The following is a 24030-nucleotide window of genomic DNA, read 5'->3' on the forward strand; positions in this document are numbered from 1 at the left end:
GACTTTGGAGGAAAGTAGATTTGCTATCCCGTTGATCGCGGATTCGTTATTAAACCTAAGATCATTGCCATTAGCATCCCGAGTATCTAATTATCACGGTTCTGTATTAGTCATATTTGTACTAGTGAATATTTTCTCTATTCCATAACAACAATGTCTAATCCAAATGAAGATTCGTTACACGCGCCTATTTCTAATCGTAATGACAACCTGACATCCATATTTTCCTGTTTGGAGTTAACATCGCAAAAAGTTTCTTTTTGCTTAAATTTAATTTACGATAAGTATCTTCTGTTTGCTCTTCAGTCATAATCACAGAAATAACTGGTGGAAGTGGTAGTGTGCATCGAAATATAATATAATATGCTCAAATATACTAGAACTGCTAAAATATTCAACAGGGGCGGTGGCATAGGCAATTGTCATCGAGAACAGATGACTAGCAACGATGTCATCGTAAGTAGCTTGTTTTTTCTAGTTCCTTATTTTAAGATTTAGCTTCTCTTCCTTACATTCATCAATTCTTTGTATTCTCCTTATTTCCCCTTCCTTTTTCACCCACTTGGGCGCTCATTTCTTCATCCGCGAACAGGGTATGTAACTGATCTTCATCAAACAAACTTGTCCGAACGTCTGACCACTTTACGGATACTTGCACATAACTTTAATTCGCATCTTCATTCGTCACTTACTCATTGAGTGGGTTTGAAAGACAGCGATTCTGACGTGTTTGCCTTCAAGCATTATCATCTTAGGAATGTTCCTAATAGAGTATATATGTTTAGTAACGGTAATAAAGACACCGAGTTCGATGAACTTTCTTCATATGGTGCAAATTTCTGATACCTAGATTTACTACTATAAACCAATGCTGAGTTTAATTTACTAGGACCGACATTTTACAGATATCTGTTAGATACGCGGGACAGCGTGCTCTATATATTTAGTATAGTTTAAAATGATATCTTATAGGATTATCAAATCCAAGTCGAAACTGTATTCGTGAGCAATTGCGGTTTTCATACAGGCATGTATGTATGTTTAAAGTCTTTTTGACTATGTGGCATCAGCGTTTTCTATGCACGTTGTCTATTGACAGTCTTGAGCGCAGTGAGATCATATTTGAAGCTCTCGAAAAATTAGTGAATAAAATAATTGCCAAACAGATCGAGAGAAAAGGAGCGTTGGATACACCTCTTATTAAATTATCGGACGTTAAAAATTGTTTACTTTTCCTTTTTAATATTTATATTATTTATACTATTCATATTATATCAGTCCTTCCTTTCCGGCAAAATTACGTAAAACAGATCAATGTTTGCTTCTCTCCAAATATCTATTATGAGAATTATCACAATCTTCATCAAGAGAACCATCACTTTTTTTATTTCATATTGAAAAGTTTATCGCCGTAAATCCTAGAAGTTCTGGAAGAATAGAATATTTAAGTTTCGTGAAAGATGAAGAAAGGTTGTGGAAGAAAATGGCACTTGTATAATTCAAGAAATGTATATAGAATCGAAATGAAAATCGGAATGAATTCTCCGGGCAACTCAATAGTAATTTCAAATGAATCTGTATTGCCTCAATCATATTTCCTGCTCTCATCACTGAAACTATCATATAATATTCGTTTGTTTTTCATTAAGGGTCTCCCGGATATGAAAATTTACAATAATATATATTCTAGACTACTTACATATCTGTTATGCAACTACTTACATATCGGTTATGAAACTAAACGCCAATAGTGCGAAATAACTAAAAAGCAACATATTCGCTGTTATCGGTGAGTCCCAGTATTTCTATAGGAAAAAATCGCCATGTTTTAGATATGTCATTTTTTTCTGCGACAAGATATGGTTCCATCTAGATAGACATATCAACTGGTAGAATAGCCGAACATGTACCACTACCAATCTTGGAGTAATTTGGGAGGTACCAATGCATACGACTAAGATTGGTGTATGGTGCGCTATATTGCGGAAACGAACAACTGAAGGCGTACGAAAGATGTTGCTAATGTTGCAGACTCGGAAAGTAGTAATAAGATAAGCACGTCTGACAAACATCCTGCATACCACAGCCATCGAAGCAATAATAAGATAATAACAGGATGACCACGTTTAATAGGCATCCAATGATGTATTATGGCCTATACGATTGATATGCCGATTTAACATCTCCGAATTTCTTTCTGTGTGGGGTGTTAGAGATCGATGTGTACAAATCGAAAGCACTGAAGAGAATATCAAAAGGCGTGTGTTACAAATAAGTGAAGAGGTTTTATTAAGCGTCTTTAGAAACATGTTAAGAAGAAATAATAAATATATTGAATATCAAGGTGGGCATATTTCACAATGTCTGTAATTATTTTTAGGCATATTAATTGTAGGTAATCCATCCTTATCAAGACCACGAAATTACGCAATCAACCATTATCGAGATCGCTAAACTTCAAAACGACGAAATTTTCGGCTCCCTCGTTAAGTGCCGAAAGAACTGAGTTACAGTTAAAGGTACGCGTAATTACATTAGAGAAATTAATGCAACGTGCAAACGCCAATTGATAGTCCCATCGAAGTAAACGTCGCTCAGACAGTCGAGAATTTGTGCCTTCAAATTTTAAGCGGATACGAGTTACCCCCACTACTTCGCAGAACTGATCACTGGAAGCAGTTTCCGGTGTTTTCTTTGGTCTGTTCCAGCGATAACGCAATTATTCATAAATTTCCAAAATAAGAAAAACGAAGGTTTCATATTTTTTTATTTCATTGTTATGAAACGATTTAATTGCAGTTTTGAGAATCTTACGATAAAAATGATATTGGACGATAGCTAAACTCTTGAAATGCGCAAGGTTCGGTCAACTGCACAGATGACAATGCCTAGGTCCAACACAGTTCTTTGAAGTTACAATGAATGTTGATACTAAATCCGTCGTTTAGAGATACCTGCGGCTTCTTATGACACTAAGCTAAACAACTTCCGTTATTTGCTGACTAGTCCTAATGGATCCTGATACTGGTTAAATTCTATTTTTTTAGCTTTATTAGTCTAGATATAAAATCTGTAAGGTACCTCGTTGTATCTTAATTGCTTCCCTTGTTCCTTATTCTTACATTCACTGTATTCAAAAAAACAACGATCAAAGCGGTGTTTACACTTGTGAACCCTCGAAAGAAGGGAATACAAGAAATGGACTCGCAATCGAAACGACGAAGCCGGAAGGCTTAAAAGCATTCACCGAGAATGCGAACTGAAGGACGCAGGCCCAAATACCCGCACACCGCAGAGTAGGTAGCCCCGGATGATTTTATTCGACGTCCCAAGAGAAATCCCTAAAAAGGAGATAAGAGCCTATATCAGGAAACAGAATGAGGACAGACTCAAGGAAGAGGTCGTTGCGGCCAGGTAAGGGAAAAATTATTAAAAGGGAAGGTTTATATATCGTGGAATGCATGTAAGGTCCGCGATTTTATTGCCGTCAGCCGCTGCTATAAATGCCAAGGCGATGGGCACGTAGCAAAATACTGCCGCGTCGGCTACGATATTTGCGCGCACTGCGCGGAAAGTGGCCACAGCACGAAAGAGTACACTAGTAAGGACAAAAATGCCAGCTGTGTAAACTGCAGAAAAGCCGGCAAGAAAGGCGACCACGCCGCCTCCGACGGGAACTGCCCTATGCATAAAAAGGCTCTGGAAGCGATGTTAGCAAGAACCGACTATGAGTAGAAGCACAAACGCGAATAGACTAGGACATGGGAGGAAAAGGGAAATACGGATCCTGCAACATAACATGCAGCGATCCACAACTGTCCCCTATGAGATCAGAACGCAGATGAAAGCTGATGGCGATGAAATCTTGCTGATGCAAGAGCCATACAGTATCAACGGCAAGATACCTGGACTCGGTACAGGAGTTGCGATCGCCTGTCGAAGATCGAAAAACGACCCGCAGCTGTGGATGTGAAATCGGAACACCTAACGCCACTTGAAGTCGCTGGGCTCTGCACAACACACTGCGTATATGTGCAGATGAGCGACGGAGAAACGGAACTATATGTGGTAAGCCAGTACTTTCCGCCGACCGGAGACGGCCTAGACTCTAACGCAAAGTCACCGTTGTGGAACAGCAGAAGCATAGACGACAGAAGAGGAACCTTAGAGGCCGTCATAGCACAATACGGCCTCCACGTCCTTAACCAACCAGTGGAGGCCTATACTTTTCAGACAACAATCAAACATAGATATAACCCTAGCGAGAATGGAGAGTTCACGAGGACGGAACCTCCAGTGACCACAGAGTCCTGGAGACGCGCCTGGTTCTCGGGATAAGAAGTACCGAGCCGCAGCTTCAGGAGAAACGATATAATACAAGAAAAGCTGACTGGGAGGTGTTCCAAAGAGTTGTCATAGAGGAGAGAGAGACACTCCGAGGGGCCACCCTCCAGCAAACTGAAGACGTGGACCGAATGGCCGAATAAATGCAGGCTGTCCTCATAAGAGCCTGCGACGCAGCCATTCCTAAGAATAAATGGCACTATAGGTCGGTACCATGGTTCTATATTGTGGCGTTCTGAGCGCGCATCATCGGGTCTTTAACAGTATGTAGGTGTTTGACAGGGGAAACTTAGATATAGCAATTACTGTAAATATTATCATTGTTTGGCTTATTTTGTGACGACCTGGTGAGTTTATGGACAATGACTGGATACTTTTGAACGGTATATGGGCAGGATGTTGACGACTTGGCGATGTTTATGGACTTGCTTTATACATACAATATGGACAGACGGTCTAAGGTTAACAAACATACGCCGCGGGGAGTTTCGGAGCCCCCAGGCCCCGTCGGGAACACGAGTGGTTTACCAGGCTCGACCCGACGGTTATCAACTTACTGGAAGAACGGCGGGGGGAGGTGAAACCCTAGGCACCCCCTTGTGCGGTAATAGCTACTGGGGAAAAGGAAAAGGAAAAGGAAAAGGGCAAGCTGAAGAAGACGACAGCGGGAGGAAAGAAGCCGAGGATGACGTCTGACGCGAAGCTGAATGAGAATGTGATAATCTCGGTTATTCCGAGGAAGGATGGGCGGGGGCAAGTGAGGATTTCTGCTCCTTTAAACCGAATAAGAGGCTTCAGAGGAGCCCTATGATTAGCGAAAGGACGGAGGTTGGAGTGGTTGAGGAATCGGAGGGTTCCTTTGGGAGCGAGCACAGCACGCCGGTAGCAGGGAAAGGGCTGGCCTATGCTAGAATGCTGGCCAGGAGGGTGGTCGAGAGGAACGCCAGCGCGAAATCCGCGAGATCGGCTATATCTAGCGAAGCCGAGGATAGTGCGAGAGACGATACGCAGATTAGCGATACTGATGATGAGGATCTTCTGATCTCCAGGGCTGAGTTCAAGGAGCTCACACGAGCCATGGCAGGGATGGTTAAAATGTTCAACATGGTGTTGAAGACTCTAAAGTTGGACAAAGAGAAGGATGAAGGGATAAGGGAGATAGGCAACATGATGAAAGGTATCCTGTCTACCATGGAGCAGTGTGGGGATCACAAGGAAAGAAGAAGAAGGAGAAGGAGAGAGCCTGTCGAGATTAAAAAAAGGGCAGACAGGGCAGAGATGAAGAGGGAAGTGACGATAGTCAAGGGCGGATATTCAAAAAGAAAGGTAGTATCTCCGGCTGATGGTATGAGAGCTGAGGAGTATAAGAGACCCCGAAGAGGAGAGGGCACATACGCTGAGACGTGTGGGAGTGGTAACGGGTGACTATAGCGAGGACTCCGAAGGTTGCGCGAGGGTAGAGAAAAGGAGGAGGGAGAGGAGAGCTCCCGTAGAGCAAGCTACCCCAATGGTGCGCCCGGGAAGCAACCGCCGAGTTGGCACTGAAGAGAGGGGCGTACCAAGAAACAGGAGGAAGAAGGAAGTCATAATAATTAAAATGGAGGTAGGTTGTGAGTGGCTTCAGGTGTATAAGAGGATAATGGCGGTAAGGAGTTCATTGGACGATATGGATCACCCTGTTTAATGGAAAACATGCGGCGAGCGAGACCCTGATAAGAAATGTAGGGATTGTAGGGGTCAGGATTGGTGGTGTGTTTTGTGTCAGTGGGTATTGTTCCCCCAATAAGGGCAGGGACCAGTTCAACGATTATTTAAAGGAACTGGAAGCGGTCATAAAGGAGGGGAGGAAAAGAGCGCCGGCGATTATGGTTGCCGGTGACTTTAATGCGAAATCCTCGGTGTGGGGGGGGGGGGGGAGCTCTAAGTCGGAACGTAGGGGAACATGCCTACTCGATGTTATAACAAAGAATGAGCTTATACCTATTAGGACGACGGGAAGCTACTCCTTCCTGAGAAATGGAGGGACTAGCTTCCCGGATATAATTAGCGTTAATAGACGAATGAGGCTGAGTTGGGGGGGGGGGAGTAGGGTCCTAGGTTGGTACTCAGCCACTGACCATTTTTAAATTGAACATAGGTTCAAGGATAATATTAAGCGGGTGGAGGGTGGCGCATTTAGATACTTGCAAGTCAGCGGAAAAAAATGAGATAGTCAGCAAGCCCGCCACGAAAAGATGCCCGCAGGGATCGGTACTGGATCCAAGTTTCTGGAACCTTGTATTCGATGACCTGCTGGCCGAACTTACGACAAGCGCGACAGAGTGTAAACCGGTCGCGTACGCGGACGATATAGTGACTCTTGTCTCTTGTGCGCTCTCACTATCTGTCATTTTGCTGTTCGCTCCCCTACCGACTCTTATTAAAAAAAAATCACGAGTTCCCCCTCAATGCGGCCCCTGCCTGACTGGCTACATTGCCAAATATCTTGGTACAGGAAAAATGACATCATTTTGTAGAACAACTGACGCTCGACAAGATCTATCCGAAGTAGTAAAACTGAACAATACGATTATCTACTCAGCAATTGCAACATTCCCATTTGGTATAATAGCTGTTTTTGTTATATTACTTTGTAAAAGATAAAGATCAAAGTGACAAAGAAATATGGTAAAATCACGCGATGAACTTGGCGTGATGGAACCGCCTGCCCCGCAATTGGAAAATAGTCCTTTCATTAGATAAATTTGGTATACGATTATGACCTTGGCAACGAAAATGGACACGAGAATGGAAAAACAAATTGATGACGACCTTGGCAACGGAAATGGAAACAGGAAAAGAGGAATGAATTTGTACCGAACTTGGCTATATCCCCGGACTACTATATTTTGTTAATTAATATGGACACGCTAACTAGAAAGAAAAGAATTACGGCTTACGAGGTTTCGAAGCCGCCAGACCCCGTCGGTGTTGCGCGTGCTGCCTCCCCAAGCTCGCCTCGACGGTCATCACACAACTGGGCGAGGAACGACGAGAGGATTGCCGGTCCCAGGGCCACCTCTGGCGCGGTAAAAAAGAACCGGGTACCAAAAGCAAGGAGAGAAAGGTCCGGTAAGGAGAGAGGTAGCTGGACAGGATAGCGAAATGGATGCCGGAAATTCTGAGCATGGTGAGAAGAGTCAGAAAGCTCTCTCTGAAACCATGCCAGAAAATCGAATTAATGACGAATTACATCTTCCTTCGTTACATCTACCATCTGTTAATAAGTCCACCAAGTGACGGTGTCTTGAAATTGTTGGACAACGAAGTCAGATAGAAATTAAGGCCATATTTCATCTAGTGCCTCCGAAAGTCACTGGTTTCTTCTACACTCCGAAAGCTAACGGAGGATTAGTGTTACCAAGGTTTGAACATATTATCAAATTCGGTACCCTAAAAAGTGCAATTAACCTTAAAAACTCAGTGAATTGCAGTTAAAGAAAATCGCTAACTCCCTAATGATCAATTAGCCGGCCATTTCTGAGGGCATAGAGAAGGCCAGAGAAGGCCCAAAAGAGAACACATTAAGGGGATATTCTGGTCTAGAAATTTGAAAAAAACGAAAAATTTTTCATATTTCCAAAGTTTAGACATTCAAGAATATGCTCTTAAAAGGATTTTTCAAAATTTCAATTATTTTATGAGTTACAGCCATTTTTGTGACGCGGCATCTGCTTCAGTCCGACCGGGACCAATGTGCAATAAACGGTAGACGCTGCCCGAGTACCTACGCACGAAACCCCTTATAAAATCATTACTGTATTTTATACCCTTTTAAAGGTATTTTTAATTCAAGGCCAAAAAAACGTATTTTTTCGGAATTTTTTCGTCTTAGCACTTATTTAGAGTTAGTTTTTTGCCAGCCTTCAAGCAACGTGTACGTGCTAACTCTGACAACGTTTTATAAATATTTAAAGTAAAAATTGTTTTATATATTGAGATTTTAAAGTAAAATGGATAGAAAACATTCAAAATTTTGCTCAAAACGAGCATGCAGAGTAAAGAAGAGAAGATTTTCGGGTAATCAATTTAATCAAGAAGATACCAGTTTCACTAGTGCATCTGCAGCAAAACTGAGAAGTTCGCAAGATGAAAAAGTTTTAATTAATAAAATTACGGCTATTGTATTTTAGAATTTTTCTCTGTTTTTACCACACTTTCATCGTTAATTCTGTGTTCTGCATGTAAGAAAGATATTAAATTTTTTCGTAAAGCTACTCGTGGGTTGGGGTTTAAAATTGTTATACAATGCGGGTGTGAGGAAAATTGCCGGAAACTTGTCTCAAAACTTTAAACGCGTTTTTCTCGAAACTACTTTTTTCGAGTTGGCGTGCACGATACCTCAAGTTCTAATGAACCGAGTTATTTTAAATTTGGTCTGAATATTCCTCATATACTCCTCTATCGTCCGGGTCACGCTCAGCTCAAAATCTTTAATATTACTATTTTTTGAACGTTCGGAATTGTCAAAAAAAACGTGCGAAATAAGAATTTTTTTCAAACGGCCGTCATTTTGTGAAAAAATGTTGTATTGACTTTTCCAAGGTTCAAACGATAGCGGCATTCATACTAATTAAGAATCCGTTCGCATTTTTTGTTTCAGATGACCAGAAGGCTTGATATCATGCACGCCACGACACCCCATTTTTTTGGCAGTACCCACTTTGCCAGCTCATAACTTTTTAAATGTTGAGTTTTTTTCAGTGAATTTTTTACGTAATCTCGAAATATCAATAAACAAACGCTAAAAAGGAGGATAGCAAAAATATTTTTTGTTTCGCTTGTACGGAACTTCAAAAATCGCCCGAAATTCATGCCTCTAGACCAGAATACCCCCTTAAACAGTGGTCGGAATTTAGAAATCAGGCCTGTGGAGTAAAGGACTTCTCAAGAGAAAAGCTTGGCAACGTGTGCTTGAAAGAGTACAATCTGCTCAAGCCATCGAGATTCATCGACACCTTAAGACTAAGAACGAACACCTTTGGTACAAAGACCGTATTGGCACGGGCCGACAAGAGAATAGACGTTACCTGTAGAAGATGTCGTGCCCAACTAGAAACCCTCGGACATATCTTAGGGTTATGCCAATACACCAAAGGTCTAAGAATAAAAAGACACGATGAGGTGAAGACTCTCCTCGCCGATAAGTTAAGTAAAAATAACGAAGTATTTGTCGAACCCACAGAAAAGGTAGGAGGTAATCTATACAAGCCGGGCCTCGTAGTTAAAAACGAGGAACGGATTCTCGTGGTCGACGTCACTGTCCGCTACGAGAACAGAGATTACCTCCTCAAAGCGGAGAAAAAGAAAGTCTACAAATACTTCCCATGTCTAAGTCACCTGAGGGAAAAGTATAATGTTGACGATGGAGAAATTTTGCCTAAACACAATCCTATAGTACTCACTAACATTCGGCGGCACTAGCCATGGTTTTAGAATTATCGGTTTCTTTGTCTCATTCAGTGCTTCACGAGGGTTTATTGCTAGTTACACGCAGATTCCAGTGGCCATCATTTGCGAGTTCTCAATACACACCGTACTTGAGAGTGCCGTTAGCTTGGGTGTTAGCTTATTGTCTCTTACATTTTCCGGAAAGGGAATATCCCATTACGTAGACCACACCACTACTCTTGCAATTTTCAGATTAATTAGATAATCCATCCATATGTCGTAGTTGAGTGATAGATCGCGCGAACGAGTTACCGTACTGCAACAGAACCTATTCTGTAAGTACGTTGCTGTATATAATGCCTATCTCCATATTTCTTTGTTCAATTTTGAATCAGATAATAATGCTTCTGTTTTTTTCGTTCACCCCCTGTTCAGCCGCGCGGAGTATACAGCGCAATACGATCAAACTTTGTCCCCTTAACTTTTGCCCAATATATTATTCTTCCATTTATACATTCGCGTCCATTGTGATACGTTATTTTTGATAATTTGCTACGCCCGCGAACCTCTGCTTTGTTTATGTATCCTACTAGTGATTCTTGTACTTCTGATTTCTTAGCAGACGCGTTTCATCATAATAAGTATAATCATAAAGAAACGTGGCAAAATACAGATCACACACACACGGATAGATCACATATATTTGGGTGGATTACTTGTATCGGCTTTTGTTCTTATCTCTGAAAAACTCATGCTTCTTTATTTCACCTTCATATATGTCTCACAAGTTTAATTCATTTTTGTCAATATTCATTTGAGTAGACAGCTATGTAAGTTTTAGTATGCTCTCTTATTCAAATGCCTCAGCTTTCTATTGTATCGTTCTATAGATTAGAGATATCATGTCCATGTTCAGTTCTTAATTTCAGTGTGTCCAGTTCTTCCTCGGTTCTTTCTCTTGCAAAAATTCCTTTTTCATCACATTGTATTATCACTTGCCCGTTTCCAGAAATCACCATTTTTCCACTGTCATCGATTTCTGCAACTGATGGAAGATTAGTGCTTAGTTCTGGAACCATCACTTTTTTCAACCAATCATTTTGTGAATTCCAGATTGCTGACAGCATTCTCGCTCATCGTTCCAATTTCCTTTGCTGCGTCTACAATGGAATTTATTTCACTTATATTCGACGCGTCTTGATCTAGAAGATCCTTCTGTCTCTCCACTTCCAATGTATTCAGAACATTCACTATCGCCTTTTCTTTGGCCTAATCCATACTGATCTTCTTCCGAGGTATCCTCAGAACAATCTTCACTGATGTTGACAATTTTGTTCAATATGTTTGTTACATTGCGTGATATACACCGTGCGACGTCCCTCGTTAAGGGTCCGTTGACCGTTTTTCAGACCCTCAATAAACCTAAGGACCAACAATCTACAAACCGAGCTTTCCTCCGTAATTACACGAGAGCGGAAGTTCAGTTATCACTCAATTCGAACAGACTCAACACCTCAAGACTCCTTCAAGGACAATATATCTACCAGGACTCGAGCTCTGTCTTCAGATCAGTCATCATCTCTACACTGATTCTCTCATCTAAGAGCCATCCATTTATTCTTCACTTACCTCTTACGCATCGGCGTTACTATCTTGTGTAAAGTTGTTGAAAATACATACTTTATAATCCTGTTAATCGCAGCGTTATACCGCCTCAATCACCCCTATTGTCCCAACGGAAATCAGGGGATCGATCTGTTCGCGACATCGATTATTACAATCGTAACGGGAATTTACGACTCCCCTTAACGCGTTTCCTCGCGAACGCGTTTCTCCGCGACTGGTCGAAAATGGAATCCTATTATATTTCCTGTATTTACACATGATTGCTAGAAAAACGGGATTGGTCAAAATAAGAAAATACTGTGCCCAAATTCGATTATCCTATTGTAAATACTTACAGTAAACGGAGACAATAATGGGAAATATCTACAGTAACTGAAACTGTTACACACTGTCTTTGAAAAACGGATTGTTTATGAAATCAGCTAGTCCGTCAATTTAACGGGTTTCGTAGAGATAGGTATACTACATACAGATTTAAAAAATTAGGAAGCCTAGGAAAAAGTGATTGCGTGTATAAATTCTTTGGATGAAATGATTCGTTTACGACGCAAAATGGTGAAAGTTAATGCTACGGTTTTTGGGATATTTCATTTCGAAGTTTGAAATCCGTCAAATTAACGAGTCCCGTAAATCTAGTGTTAGGATTTCTGATCCTCATAATGAGTAAAATACAATATAGTAAAAAAATTTGACTTTGAATCTCGTGGCCAAGGTAAATTTTGCGACTACTATTCTTGCACATTTTCGTTATCCAGGTATAATGTTGATGCTGCACACACATAATTTATAATTTATAGTTTAACATAATACATAATTTAATAATTAATAGTCCATAATTTATAATTCTATAGCGACACTCGACAATAAACGTTCCAATTTTCAGCTAGCCTATGGACCCGCTATAAATCTTAAGATTTAGTTAACTAAAGTCCTTCAAACAGACAAACAGTCTTTGTACCAACTACAAGAAGATAGGGGAAATCTATTTTTCTCACAAACGATACTTCACGCTAGCAACTTTCCCTCAAGGGCCTTCTATAACCATTCTTCTATAACCATCAACATAGAAACTGGCCAATTAATAGCAACGCCAATTTCCCTCACTTTCCAAACGAAGGCTTTTCTTTATGAATCCAATGATCTCGGGTCCTTAGTCACACCCCATCATAGTTTTCCTCTGCAACATCACCGTGACAGAAATTCATTCTCTCGTGAGGTCGTATTAACGAGTTACATAGTGTTTTTACGCTGGGTGAATATTCTACGTTTTAACGTTTTGTTATCCAGTTGACCGCGGATTCGTTATTGAACCTAGGATCATTGTCATTAGCTTCTAGTATCATTCATTAGTATCTAATTACCATGGTTACTCGTCAAATTCTGTAATAATCATATTTGCACTAGTAAATATCTCCTCTATTGCATAACAATAATGTCTAGTCCAAATGATGACCCTAACCCTAATCATAATGTGAACCCGACATATATGTCGGGTTAACATTAGGATTTAAGGCGCGTAATGATTCTTCGTTTGAATTAGCCATTGTTTTACGAAACAGAGAATATATTTACGCGAATAAACAAGATTTTACAAAATATCATGAATAATGAGTTTAATAAATGATAAGATTAACAAACGATAAGTTTAACTAATAATTAGATTAAAGAATAATAAGTTTAACGAACAATAAGAGGAACGAATAATATGTCTTACGAATAATAAATTTAACGAATAATGAGATTAACGATTGATAGGTTTTACGAATAATGAATTTAATTAACGTTATTAACAATGTTTCGGGGTTCAAACGAATCCACGGTCAACGGGATAACTCTTTACCATGCGTAAAATAATTTTAAACACAAAAATACGATTGCTGAGACATTCGGTAAATTGCTCGATGTATCACTTTCCAAGGCGATCACACGAATGAATATCTGATGAAAATCTTTTTCGCTGTACGACTGCATTTGTTTGTTATATGCTCGCTGGAGGCATCGAGAAGGTTCCAATCGCCGTTGCTAGGCAGTTTCTGCCAAAAGTTTGTTGTATACTCTTTGGAAGCATCGAGAAAGATCCAAACGCCGTTGCTAGGCAGTTTCTGTCTGGAGTTTGATTCCTAATACAACATGTGTCCCATTATATCGACATCTCCAAAGTACAATTCTATGTGATTTCTAGGGAGAACAATACAACCGATCCACACCTTCGTCAGGCAAAACGTTTATCCCGTGACCGTGGCTACGTTCGGCGACCAGTTGTCACCTCGAACCCACGTTCGCTTTCACAAATATCAAACAATTACAAATGACAATTGCTTAATTACAGTTATGATAAAATCTAGGCTAAAGCATTCGAAGGCTTCCTCAAAATTGCAAAGGGAAGGCTCCGGTTTTCCTTTCATCTCCGACATATATGTAACATTTATTGTCTGAGAAATTATATATTACACGTGTATATTCTCAATAAAGAAAGAATTGCAGTTGGAATGTGGTTTTGGCAAAAGTACCGTTACGCGACGGTATGACGTAGCCATACAATATTTTGTGTCGGATTTACATTTTTAACATTACAGTTAATGATTGAATTTCAGTCGCTACAAAAGTGATACTTTGCTACAATATTGTTTTTCCTTTCTTTAGGAGAAGAGTGCGAGAATGAGTGTACTGAATGCGATATGAGCGTTGGCTGAAATAACTGATTTTATTATTCGATATTACTGTACAAAAAATATCTAAAACCTATAAATGGTATATAATGGCTAAATATATATTGAGTATGATCTCAGACACTTACATTGGAACCAATTTGGCTTTTCTGTTTAAATCAAATCGGGCAACCGTACATCTGGATCAGCTTTATTAGAAGTTTGCAGCAGAATATTTTTACTTTATTATTTAGTTGTTTGCAGTAGATTCGTGTGTTTGTTCGATTTGAAATCCGAATGTATATCTAAATAGCAAACGACTTTTTTGTGAGGGATGGATATGTTGCTATTGTATCGTAGATATCGTGTAGGCGGAATTGCTTTTTGCATCTGATATTTTGGAAATGTACGGCCCGAACAGAATTGTTTTGAATTCGCTTATATTAATTTGTGATTTCCAAATTATTTTTATTACGTGGTGTGGAAGCTCTCTTTTTCGAGCTTAAGGAAAGAAATCCAGCCAGAATGTGTTGAATGCCCTCTCTAAATCTATGAACACCGCTTCGACGCAATCACTCTCGTCTCTTGCCCAAGAGATATATGATGAATTTTGTAATTGCATGTATCGTTGAATGTTTAAATTTGAAGCCAAATTGGGTGCCCGGAATTAGGTTATTTTCAATGTATATAGTGTTATTTATCATAGATTCGGATACTTTATAAATGTTGAGTAAGAGTCTAATTCATCGGTATAGCTGACAGAATCACTGTTGCTTTTCCTTCTTTTTTTAATGCTACTGCCTTTCTTGTTTTCCAGAATGGAGAAATAGTTGACATTTAAGCAATTGTTAAATATTATGCTGCAGGAGTAGATGTGTGAAAGGTGCGTAAATATAGTAGGTAGGTTCTTTTAAATCTATGCTACCAAACTCGATAATTTTTTATTGTTCAGTTGTTTGAAGGTTAAATCTAACCGATTTCAATTCAATCTCTGAGTTGTATTCACAGACTAATATACAGTCCACTTTAAAAGTCGTGAATCTCCAAGTACTAGCAACGCGACAAGCAGATTAAATCGCAATGCCACAAAGGAACTTTGGAATATATATAAATCTAAATCATAGTTATTTCTAAATTTCTATTTAAATTGGAATTGCTAAAATCCGTCATTGCTAAAATTCACATGATAGTTGAGCATCAACAAATATCGAGAGAAATTTCAGACTTGACAACTGTTTTCTTTCTTGGTGGATACTCCAATAACTTTTTCTATATCTTGTCACTCGCTCAGGACATTCTGTAATCTCTTTCAATATTATTGAAGCATCCATCTAGTCAGGAGATCTTTGCTTTTCTTGGGTAACAAATATTAATTCGCCAATATTTGTATTTTCACGGAGGCCTGTCTTTTGTCGTTTACCACGTTCCTATAAATTAGTGAAAGATTTCGTTGTCTATTCAGGTCAAGATTTGCCAACGGGTACTTTTACTTTCCTTAGAGCCAACTTTCTTATCTTATTTTGAAAACCTGTTCCTTATAACTTATAAACAACCATCTACGTTCAAATTCATATTTTATGTAAGATATTTTATGCTGAAACGCTCGGCGTACTTCTTTCGAATAATTTCGAATTCTCCTGGTTGAGCAAAGTGTTCTCGAGATACTTAAATTCTTTCATGAATGTTTTCATTTGTGCGTTGCAGCAATATATCAAATAATTGCTTCCGCGTCATCGGTTTAATTCCCGATGGGCCCGCAGTTTGCATGTATCGAAAAATTTGCTGGCAGTTTTGTACTTACATACACATATATACATATTCTCGTTGAATAATTAACTGTTGGACGATCAATTCCTTATTCATACTGCAACAAACATCATAGTCTCATCCTGTAACAAACACCCTAATCTATGTTTCTCCTTCCTGAATCATTCCGAACTTCGACCCTTTTTTTCTCGTCATTACTCCCTGAGCATATTAATATTGCCCATATTACTCATCCTCATCACTAGACTATAAGAATCACTTCTCCGTGATAGACCAGAAGAGAATTCGGTACTGGCGTGCAGTTTCCCGTTACGAGTAAAATCTTTTATTTTTCAACGCGTGTCATTAAATTTCGGTAACACTCGAGTACTAAAACTGGAAAATCTAAATCACGTGATAAATGCTTTAAGTGTATACCACGTATAAGAACACTGAAATATAACATAAATATAACCGGAGAAAACGCTTAAATATGATTTTAATAAACGCAGAACAATTATTCACATCAAACACAAACCGTGCGAAACTATATGTATGTAATGTTGTAATAATTTTGGAATCAGGCGATCGATTTGTGAAAACTCAATCGATTTTCTAAGTCTTCTTCCGCACCTCCTCAAAACTCCTCGCTTCTAATTTCTTCTCTCTTTCTCCTTCTAACTTTTAACTTGCCTTTCTTCTTCTTTGTTCAATCTTCGCTTCTTGAAACCTTGTGTTATTCTCTGTCCTAAGTCCCCGTCCTTCTCTATTTATACCGTTCGATCGACTCCCAGTAAACACAGGGAAAGTCAAACAGTCGGTTAGTGTTCTAAATTCTATGGAATTTACACCTGCCCTCCTCGTGCTGACACCCCGTGTCAATTCCTTCTTGGTGATTACCATCTCCATAAGGAACTAATTTGCTCGCATGGAAACAATTCCCACCACATCTACGATTATCATCCACTTCATAGATTGTGTTCCAAATCCTTTCCAGAATTTTGAAAGAGCCTTTCCGAATTTTATCCAACTTATTTTTGTTTAATTTGTTACCATTATGAACGAAAACCATATTTTCAATTTTGAATTCGTGTTCTCTTCTTGTCTTATCATATCGTTCTTTGTTGATTATGAAATTCTTCATTGAATTTTGGAATGCCTCTTTTCTGTCATCTTCTAGGTTTATCCTATTTTCAATTATTCCTTTAGGGACGATCTCAATTACCTTTCCATGTAGCAAATGATTCGGTGAGAATCCAGTGACACTGTCTGGGGTTATTATATTCGTCCACACATTCATCTGCAACTTTTGTCCAGTTTCTCTTTTTATTTGAATTAATTTTACATCGGATCCGGTTTACCAAGGTTTGATTTACTCGTTCATTTGAAGTTGGGCAGTCTGTTGAAGTAAAAATTAATCTGATATCTTTCTCTCTCATGTAATCTTGGATTTCTTTGGATGTATGATAATTACTGCGATCGGTCTGCGAGAATAATTTTTATGGAATCAGTCTTTCCCGTTGAGTTTATGAGTTTTATAATATCCTCTGAGTGCTGCGTTTTTGACGTGGACATGAAAACGACCCTTGAAAAATGATCAATGAGAACGAGCATGTACTTTTTGAGTGAATTTCTATTGGAGACCCCTGCAACCGTATCGAATGACATTATTTCGAAAGGTTTTTTTGCTGGTCCCAGTTGAGACGCGAGAACAGTTTAGAAAATTTGCCGATTATCCGATCCACATTTGTAAAATAGTAAAAGGGTCAAATCGTATTCAAAATATGATTTTTTCCAGTGTGGTCAAAGAAATCATGAATCGTTTTCCGATTTTCGTGTGACATTTTTAGTATTTCCAATACTTTTCCGGTTTACTTCCTGATCCTGAATTATTTCTTGCCTTGTAATAAGATTTGCCACTTTCAGAACATCTCCTTCATTTTCAGAGTTTTCTAAAACAAGGTTCCTAGAAAGTGAATCTGCTTCAACGTTGTCAACGAATTTGTCTGTCCACATGTATTCAGTGTTGTTTATCTTTTTTCTCTCCCGATCATTCTTTCTTTCTTCTTTCTTCTTGAATATTATTTCTCCTTCTTTGTGATTTACTTCTTGAGTAGTACTTAAGTTTTCATCTTGTCTTAATTTGAATTTCTTTATGGCATCGAATCCTAGGGTAAGGTCGTATGTGAAGTTATCGTTGCGTACTACGAAAACATTTATTTCTTCTTCTATTTTATTTATCTTCATTTTAAGTTTCGTCCGGCTACTCTTGAAATCGTTGCTACTGATAGTTTTGAAAATACTCTTATGTTCGATTAGATCTGCTTTTATTTCATCGATATTTTTTTTAATTAATATAGCTTGAGTTGGCTCCAGTGTCATAAACACCTTCAAACTTCTTTCTGATTATTGATTATAACTCGGAGTTTTATCAGTGGTTCGTACTTCGCCGGGCATTTAGTTATTTTTTCGCTCCCACTCTGTGTTATAGACTCCTCGTTTTCGGATGTAAATATTTGAGTTGAATTTACTTGTTTGAAATTCTTCTGAGCACTTTTATTTATATTTCTGCATACTTCCACGGGGTGGGATTGGCCAAGAAAATTCAGCGCTTCGCAAACCGGGTACGGTTGTTTCTTGAATATTGGATTTGAATTTCTGACAGGACGTACACTTCTACTCTGCATTTCTTTTTCTTTCATCTGCTCCTTATCACTGAAATTTTTCTTATGATACGCTTCTTCATACTGCCCCAACATTCTAATGAAATCATCCGTTGAATGTATCATTTCTTTGTCGATTCTATCTTTAATTTGAATAGGTAGCCCAATGACGATTAAATTTATTCTTGTGCTTTCCGCCGTCTCTCTCTCTATTTCCAATATTAATCGTTCTTTTTTTTATGGCGTACTTAAGGAACTCTTGTTGGTAAACACAGTTTTAGAAATGAAGTTTTCCAATCTTCCCAGTTGTATTCTTTATTCTTTAACGTCTTTGTTTGATAGCATTCTAGTGCTATTTTTTCCAAATACATCTCCAAGCACTTGATTTCTTCTTCTCATTTTGGATTTTTAGTTCTTCGCACTCTGTTTCACACTCTGATATCCAATCTGTGGCTTTTTGTGTTCCATCAAATTGTTTTAAGGTGAAGTTTGTGTATTTTCGACCAATCGCGGGAGACGCAATCGCGAGGAAACACGTCAACGGGAGTCGTAAATTCCCGTTACGATTATAACAATCGACGTCGCGAATAGATCGATCCCCTGATTTCCGTTGAGATAATAGGGATGGTTGAGATGGTATAACGCTGCGATTAACAGGGTTATGAAGTTTATATTTCCAACACTTAAGAGTAACACTGAGGGGTACGTATAAGTTAAGTAAGTGATTGATTTAAGGATAGAAACGATATATGACGTGTTGACTATTCTAAGTCATGAAGGATAAGAAGATGAAGAATAAGTGAAGTTCGTTCTTATGTGATTACGGAGGAAAGCTCGGAGTGGGTGTCTTCGTTGTATGAAGAAAGCGGATTCGTTGCTCACACTTTTCGTTAGGAAAATGATGGTAACGATCCGTGATGTTGATTGGTTATGACCCACGTTAATGCCTGAAGGTATGAGGAGGAAACCTCCTACTAATGTGCTTCGTGGGTGACCTTGTTCATGGGAAAAACCAGCCTGTTTTGTTAGACAAATATTCGGTTTTCCCCAATAGGTGACTACCCGCTTTCTCTGTGTTTGTAAGAGCGCGCAATAGGCCTAGGGACTGTTTTAAATACTAGCTATGAACCGAAAATACTTGCAGGATTAAGGATTCCTGCAAGCTAATAAGATTCGGTTTATGGTGGGGCCTTAGGTTTATTGAGGGTCTGTCGAATGGGGTTTCGGTCTTGACGGTCAGGCACTGAAGGACGTCGCACAGACCATTTCACGCGACGTAACAGTTTATTTCTTCTTTTTCCCAATTATTATGTTTTTGGAGAGTTTCTAACAGTTTTTCTATACCTAGACTGGACCTGGTTTCTGTCATTATTTTCCGCATTCAGGTCCGTATCGATGTATCATGCCGCCGTCTCATCCTCCATTGTGAGTATGATATTTCTGTATTGGCCTACCTTGGTTAGACTTTTCATGGCGTTCCTGACAAGTGCTGAATTTAATAACCGAGGATGATAATTTCTCGCTCGATATTCTAACGGAAAAACGTAACACACTTCATCTTGCGGTTTCCTTATGGTTTCTATACACTCGATTTTTTCTCTTTTCGTGTCTTCGTTAATGGTGATACGAAGAATAACCTTTAACGGCATGGTTTAGAGAAAATCGATTTGTAATGTTGTAATAATTTTGGAAATTAGGCGATCGATTCGTGAAAACTCAAGAATCGATTTTCTAAGTCTTCTTCCGTATCTCCTCAAAACTCTTCGCTTCTGATCTCTTTTCTCTTTCTCCTTCTAACTTTGAACAAAGAAGAAGAAAAGCAAGTTAAAAGTTAGAAGGAGAAAGAAACCTTCTTCGCTTCTTGAAATCTTGTGTTATTCTCTCTCCTAAGTCCCTGCCCTTCCCTATTTATATCGTTCGACCGACTCCCAGTAAACACAAGGAAAGTCAAACCGTCAGTTGGTGTTCTAAATTCTATAGAATTTATATCTATGCTAACTATACATAACACGCTCAACATAAGCCGACTGAAATGAAAAAACAGACTGAAATAATTATATTATATAGTTATATAATTACATTTATTATATAATAATCTAAACAATGCTATGAATATTTCGATGAGAGCTCCTTGATGACGCGCTTTCAACTGAATATAAACTGTTCGGAATTTTGAGTGGCCGTTTGTTTATGGTTCAGATGAGCCCTATCCCTTCTTTAGGAAATAGGAAATTCAGGACTATAATAACATCATTAATGAAATTTTATAATCCTAAAGAAAATTATTATTCATTATGTTCAAATATTAATTTGCAAACATATATGATGAAAAAATAAAATCAGTTTGCAAATGCATGTAGTATTGTGGAAAAGGGCCTAAGAAATATCAAGTTAACCATAAACAATGTCGCGAGAGCCGAGGCGCCATCGGGTCCATCAATGTGTCACCGATCCTTTAATTGAATAGTTTTGTAGAAAAGACCTACGTGACCATGGCCACGAGTGTCTGCGGAACACATGCGTGGTAGGCCTAAGAAAAGACAAAGGGATGCTAGAACAGGCAGTGTCGGTGGAGAAGCCAGAGAGTGTTAGTTGAGAAGTCAGAGAGAGAGAGAGAGTCAGTGGAGAAGTCGCAGAGTGTGAGTGGAGGAGTCGGAGAGTATAAATCGGGAAGTTGAGAGCCGAGTATGATAATGAGACGTACGACGATATTGTAATCAGTTTTTTGTATTGAGTATCGCTTGTTAAACTAAACTTAACTCCAAATAAAACATCATTACTTGTCCTTACTCTAAGACCCATTTAAGTTACTACATGCATATCTACATACCTAACTGAAAACCATCCACAATTCATAAATTTACACCATTCTTTAAAAACATTTAGAAATTGGTAATAAGTGATTGATGTTTGAGAGAATGGGAAAGGTAGAAACGCATATCAGAAAATCTCTTAACTTTGGACGAATCACGCTACTTCATGAATGTTCAACTAAAAAATAGATTGATTCAATTGTTCTTCATATATGCAACTACATCAAATAACGGTAATTTTACGTTTTACGTAAAATAGTTTAAATTGACCTTGTTCTGGCTATTCGCAGCATACCCCTCTGCGTGAGACGAAGTTTCGAGACGCTTCTGCCAAAATCTACGGGTAGTGTGATGAACGAATATATGGTCGGCTCGGCGAAAGTTCTTATTATGAATAAATAAAGTCGGGTCGACCAGAGTTCTTATTTTAGTAATTTTGTATTGTTGTATTTTCATACATGTACTCGAGCCGAACTCCTTTTTCGCGGACTTTTAAGTTAAATTGTGCTACGTAACTGGAGAAGAGTAAGATATGAGTTGCGTATGCGATATGAGGGATGCATTGAGGTTTGATATTATGTATTATATTTATTTATTTATTATAAAGATAGATATTTATATTATTATTAGGTTATTATTATTTTACAGTATTAATTTAAATTTATTTATAATTTATTAAGTTACTCAAAATTATTAGTTATTTATTGATGGATGTATATTATTTATTGCGTATTTATTTACTTAACTGTATTGATGGTTGATACATATGTAGTGATGGTGCTTCGCAAGTATGTGGAGGAGTGTCAATCACTGTCGAGCGATTGTTAATGACTGAGAACGATTTAATTTACCTTTGTTGACGACATGGCGAGTCTTTGGGCTTATGATTGTTCTTTTTATTTCGATGGTTCTTGGTTAGAACTTATGACGACCGGCTGTGTTTTCTAGACTACGAGACTTTTATTTTTTATTATGGACAAGGTTAAAAAAGGGAATAAAATTACGGCGCAGAGGGTTTCGGAGCCCCCAGGCCCCGTCGAGATTACGAGTGGCTTACCAGTCTCGACCCGATGGTTGTAACGTCAATTCATATCAGAGTCCGGATGTGTGCAGGTTTCACCGCGTACCCTCAATTACCCCAGGAACCCACCATAAACTTAAACTACTTAAGTTTATTTTTTTTTAGGTTATCTGTTTATGGATGGTCCTTGAAACAGTCCTTAGGTTATTATACGTCCTTATCAATTACGGGGAAAGCACGTAGTTACCTAATGAGAAAAACCCAATACGTAACTAACGAAAAAGCTGGTTTTTCCCATAAGCAATATCACCTACTAGCCACCTTGGTAAGAGGCTTCCTCCTACCTTCATTTATTAACGTGGCCTATAACCAATTGGCATCGTGGATCGTTACCTTCACTTTTCCTAACGAAAGGTGCGAACAGCGAGACGGCGTTGTTAATTAAAAGGGCACAACCACACCGAGCTTTCCTCAATTATTGTAAACCTGTACTGTGCCAATAAATAAAACTGATTAGAAAATAAAGACAGTAGTTGTGTTACGACTCAATCTTCCTGTTTTATCAACTAACCCTCAAGATTACATGACATTTTGGCGATCCTGCCAGGGTCCATCAACTTCAAGAAAACGAAATTACGCATTTCGGGCTACGGTCAACTTTGAAGATTGAGGATCAGCGAATCACTGCAATAGAGCAGACACTATTGACGTGTCGACAAAGGAACACTGCAACGGAACCTTTCCTACGGGCTAGACCATCAAGGTGAGCAAACGCTGGATTCTTTCGCCAAATACAGAACGGGAAGAGACAACTAAAAATTCAAGTACAGATACCACAGACAGTAGAACTAGTATAATAATGGCAACGCCACGAGAAAATGAAACCGAAACTGTTGACACCGCTTCAACTAGTAGTGGGGTAGACCCAATGTTAAAGGCTATATTAGACGAAATACGGGAACAAAAGGAAGGAATTAAGATTCTCACACAACGTATAGACGAAATGGAGGGTAGGCCAGCAAGAGCACCCACGGGGAATGTATCAGGAGCCAGTTCTTTAATAACTATAGATGAAATGCCTCAGACATCACCTCAACCGCTCGAGTACAGAATTTTCCCTGATCGTTCTACACAACCAGAGCTTAAAGCTACAGACGCAATAAGATGTATACCACAACTTAACGGCGAAAACGATATAGGAGTGGAAGAATTCATTAGAGAAGTCAAAGAGATGAGGGTAATGTGTAGTATTTACTGTTAAAAATGATTAAGACTGAGAGAATTTCGGGAAAAGCAGCTATGACAATATATAATGTGCATATCTCAGAATACGCACATTTATATCAAGCATTACCATAGAACGTAGCAACTCGAACTTCGGTTCGTGAAAACCAAGATCAATTACGACACACTAGACAAGGGTTTAACGAAAGCGTACAAAGCTAGATTACTCGCTTTAGACAATCGTGCAACGAATTACAGTACAGCATTACCAACGAATACCTAGACGAAAGAAACAGACGCGCCGTGAGCGACAGAATTCTGAAAGATTCAATAACAGACTTTATTTGAGGATTAAAAATAGAAATGGGACAAATTCTACTTACCGCTCCGCCGCACAATTTTATTGAAGGCGAGAAACGCGCCATCGAAATGGAAAGATATTTTCACGAGTACAGAACGCGCAAGCAACAGACCGTTCGCCTCAATAATCGACTACCATACAAACCACGACCAGT

General features: G+C 38.9%; 1 pseudogene; it reads right to left on the bottom strand.

The window, feature by feature from the left end:
• Nucleotides 1-17263: 17263 nt before the first annotated feature.
• Nucleotides 17264-18965, bottom strand: LOC117239030 (annotated as a pseudogene).
• Between the last annotated feature and the right edge of the window lie 5065 nt (nucleotides 18966-24030).

Source organism: Bombus vosnesenskii, unplaced genomic scaffold (genome assembly GCF_011952255.1).
Source record: "Bombus vosnesenskii isolate JDL3184/JDL3185 unplaced genomic scaffold, Bvos_JDL3184-5_v1.1 scf7180000013882, whole genome shotgun sequence".
Taxonomy (NCBI): domain Eukaryota; kingdom Metazoa; phylum Arthropoda; class Insecta; order Hymenoptera; family Apidae; genus Bombus; species Bombus vosnesenskii.